The sequence below is a fragment of the Abrus precatorius genome, unplaced genomic scaffold (genome assembly GCF_003935025.1).
Source record: "Abrus precatorius isolate BTA unplaced genomic scaffold, Abrus_2018 Scaffold8, whole genome shotgun sequence".
NCBI classification, from domain to species: domain Eukaryota; kingdom Viridiplantae; phylum Streptophyta; class Magnoliopsida; order Fabales; family Fabaceae; genus Abrus; species Abrus precatorius.
Window position 1 is genome coordinate 1763099 of NW_020874428.1, and position 4834 is coordinate 1767932.

At 23.2% G+C, this 4834-nt stretch overlaps 1 non-coding gene across 1 annotated transcript; it reads left to right on the forward strand.

The window, feature by feature from the left end:
• Positions 1 to 1885: 1885 nt before the first annotated feature.
• On the forward strand, positions 1886 to 1993 carry TRNAS-AGA. Its single transcript has 2 exons — positions 1886 to 1922; positions 1949 to 1993. It is a non-coding gene; the product is annotated as a tRNA-Ser (tRNA).
• The last annotated feature ends 2841 nt before the right edge of the window (positions 1994 to 4834 follow it).

Sequence of the window (4834 nt, forward strand, 5' to 3'; positions counted from 1 at the left end):
TATACTTTAAATGAATGAATATATGATTAATGAAAAGATTAAATAATTTTTATTAAATAAGGTATAAATAAATAGATTATATTTTTTTAATATAATTTTAATAGGTCCCAAATAAATTAATAATTTGTTTTTAATATACTTATTGTAATTCAATTAAAAATTTATTCAATCTATATATCCGTATTTATTCACTAAACTAATATGAAGCATCTTCTTATTCCTTGAAGGCGTTCACACTTTGTTATCCTAATCAACAAATGTCTAGTTAATAGGCAGCACTGTATAGTAGTACAACTGCAAGACTACAGCAGAATACTCCTACTTGCATCAGAAACAAGGCCACAACCAGTGCTACACAACACAATGAAACTACAAAATATGTCATTTACCAATTGATGAAAAAATGTTAAATCTTAAGATTATCTAAGTTGGCATATATACATAAAATGTCTAGTGAAAAATAAGTTGTTTGTATGTCAACCACACAGTTTGATACATCAAATTACAAAGTAGTAATCCTATGTTTCTTCAAAGGTGTGTTCAATAATTTATTGGTTATTCATTAGAAAGAAAGACAAAGGTTTAGTTGCGTGCTTAGATGAACTTAGCTTATAATTATAAAATCACGTTCAATGACGTGAAAAGAATTGTCATCAATTAGGTCTTACATAAGGACAAATCTTTAGAATATGAAGGTATGAAACTTTTCGCATTTGTTGAGCATGATGTATATCTACGCACAAATTTTCAATTTTTGTTGCATAAAGCAAAACTTTCACTATTGAAAGACGTTGTCACCAACATAAGGATTGCATCACTTATTTGTTTTACCTATTGGTTTGTAGGGGAAAAAACAACTAAAGAGTAGTCCAAAAATGAGAAAGCGTTTTATATTTTATAGGACTAGTCTAACTTTTATGTTGTCTTCTTTCTAATTTTTTATTAAATAAAAATTATTGAGTATTTTTATATTTTAAAATGTTAAATATTCTTACTTACTTATAAAGTATTAAGAGAATATTTTGGAAAGTCTTTAACATGTTTTTGTGATGTCCACAATTTTTACGGATATTTGATTTTAATTTTAATTTTGTTTTTGTTTGTTTCTATACTTTTATAATTTTTTTTGTCTTATTCCTTTTATTGAGTTGATACTAAATATGGATCGTATAATTATTTACAGGTAGTTATTATAACATTTAAAAATTCATATAATCAATTAAAAAAATTATGCAACTTTTTAAAAATTATATAATTTATATATTTAAATTTCAACCATTTATGATAAATCTAATAGTCAAATTTTGTTTCATTTACCCTTACATAAAAAAATACTCTCTTCATATATATATATATATATATATATATATATATATATATATAACTTTTAATCTAATAATTAGTTTTCAAAAAATTATCTAATAAAAAATTAGCATAACTTATCTCAATATAATTTAAATATTTACACCACTTAAAAATTGAGTCAAAATATGTTGACATAAAATGTTAAAATTAAATTCTTATATTAATTAATAATTTTTTATAATAAATAAATTTTATTAAATTAACTGTTAATTTAAAAGTGCTTATTAGTGTCTTATATTAGAGGATCAAAATAATCCATAGTTTTAGAAGAAGCATTAAAATTTTAATTCTATTTTTTAAAATTATAAAATTTTTATAATATTTTAATTCTATTTATTTTTTTAAAAAAATTGTATAGAAAATAATGAAGATAAAAAAATTCAGTTTTTTTGATAAATTATATATATAAAAAAAAACATTTTCTAACGTCGAACAAATTTCTGAAAAGCGAAAATTTCCCGGGCAAGTTTAATTTTTAGTCATAATTTTAGTTTATAAGCATCAAATGAGCAGTGTTCCAGTGGGCATGCCGGAGTGGTTATCGGGCATGGCTAGAAATCATGTGGGCTCTGCCCGACTAGAAATCATGTGGGCTCTGCCCGCGCAGGTTCGAATCCTGCTGCTCACGATTCAAACTATTCCTATTTTTATGTATTTTTTTATTTTCATGGTTACTTTATTGGAAACCTTTACTCTCAAGTTATTTTCCCTAATCTTTTTAATAGAAAAATGATTATAATGCATGCTACAGAATTTTTAGTGTTACCTCAAAAAGTGTATTAAAAGTTTATATGTTAGATTAATTTGTAATCAAAATAGTGTTAAATAATACAAAAATTCACGAAAGTTTATTCTTTTTCTTTCGAGATTAAATATGCAAAACTCCGTTTAATAATTTTTAATTCGTGCATTTTGATATTATATTTTTTCTATTTTGACATTACTCTTTATAATCATCATATATTATTCATATATTCATATTTCTTTTCATAAATTGTTTTTCTTGATTATTAAAGTAAAATACATTATTATTATTATCATCATCGATGTTCACATGTTAGATTCATTTGTAATTAAAATAATACTAAATAGTACAAAAATTCATAAAAGTTTGTTCTTTTTTCTTTGAGATTAGATATGCAAAACTCTATTTAGTAATTTTTAATTCGTGCATTTTGGTACTATATTTTTTCTGTTTTAACATTACTCTTTATAACCATCATATATTATTCATATGTTCGTATTTCTTCTCATAAATTGTTTTTCTTGATTGTTAAAGTAAAACACATTATTATTATTATTATTATTATTATTATTATTATTATTATCATCGATGTTCACATGTTAAATTTATTTGTAATCAAAATAATGCTAAATAGTACAAAAATTCACGACAGTTCATTTTTTTTCCTTCGAGATTAAATATGTAAAACTTTATTTAGTAATTTTTAATTCGTGCATTTTGATACTATATTTTTTCTATTTTAACATTGCTCTTTATAGTCATCATATATTATTCATATGTTCGTATTTCTTCTCATAAATTATTTTTCTTGATTGTTAAAGTAAAACACATTATTATTATTATCATTATTATTATCATCATCGATGTTTGTTTAATAAAAAAGTTATTGGCTCAACAACTTACCATCTTATAATAAATTTAAATGACATTAGAAACTTGATTTTGAAAATTTAATTTTAGCTAAACTCAAGTTTAAATTAATGTTATTTGTGTTTTAAAATTTTATCTTAAAAAAAATTATAAAAAAAATTAAAATAATATTCTTCACTTAATGCAATAGTAAGATAGAAAATAGAAGAAATGTTAAACTTTTTTTAAAATTTTATAAATTTTAATTTTATAAAGTGTAAAATATATATATATATATATAAAAATAGAAGAACGACGTATATAAGTTTATACTAGTTTCTCTCAAATCTAGGAGTTACGTCTAATCCTTAACACTATAGTAAGATTTCTATTATATATAAAACATAAGGTAGATATTTCACCACCTAATTATTAATAAATAAATCTACTCAAAATTAAATTACTCTAAATAATTTATAATATTGTCTAAAACTCTTTAAGAAAAATCAAATCACACTCTAAGTGTTTTCTATTCTACCTCCTCAAGCTAACAATAAATTTTTTTTACAAAGAAAGTATATAAAAAATTTGGTAATTGTGCAAGATTTTTTGAGAATGTTTTGAACATTTTTCTTCTTTATATTTTTTTTACATAGAAGTGTCTTTAATTTATAGAGACATGAAAATGTTTACACTAGACGCAACTATTTGTCAATTAGACTCATCAAGTTGCTTTTCTATAATGCATTCTAAATGTGTTTAGGTTCTTTTTGTATTAAGTGTACTTTTAAACACTTTGTATTATTGACTTGTTCTACTTTTTTATTTAATGTGCAAAGAAAAATACAAAAAATTGTTTTTGTCTTTTCTACATTATTGTCTCTTGTTCTTCTCAACATTAGCTTTAGCTTTTATATGTCAACTCCTAGTATATCTTCAATTTTGATATCTTTGAAGTTAAAATAACTTTCCAATGACTGAGTAGCTTGTATTAGTGGTTTGATGCCTTGACCATCTTCAAAGATTATGGTAAATTATGTATTGGATAACTTGTTGCTTCTAGAGAATTTGCACTCTATTTCTAGATAGCTTATACGTATATTATCTTACTAACAATACTAAAATGTTTGAACATACTAATTAGGATTTCAAAGAATTCATCTAAGATAGATATGTTTTTTTCTCCATCAAAATTTAGGCTTTCCATCTTTTTGAAAACTTGATTCAACAATCTCTCCCTTTTTATAATGACAAATACTATGTTCTTTAATGAATAATATTGAATATTTATTGAACAAATAACTCACTCATCATTGAATACAAATCAATTTCAAGATAAATGACAAGACATGGTGAATTATAGCATAATTGAACAAATACTCATATTTGTGAAATAAAACTATTTTTATATACAATAATCAATAATATTTATACTTATGAACCAAAGACAACATATGTACATTTGCATATTCTCCCCCTCTGTCTTTATAAACAAAAAATGAATATAGTAAAAAAGATTTTTCCTTAAGCTTATGGCATCATTGTCTACTTGAGACAAGATGCTCCAATTAAAGGATCCTAGCAGAGAGACCTTTAATGACAATCTACTCGTGACGAATGAGTTGTTTCAGTTATTTAATTTGAGCTTATAGAGTTTGTTATTGATGGTAAGTTAAGGTGTAAGAATGATTAAAAAATAGAGATGAAGGTACATATGCACGAGAATGTTTATAGTTTCTGTATTGTGGATGAGGTAGTAGAATAATAACTTAAAATAAAAAAGAAAGATGAGTTTGGGAGTAGCCACAAAAACTAATAGCATAAAATCTTTTGGAGGTTTATTAATGGCCAAGAGTGAAAGAAATAAAAAAGAGA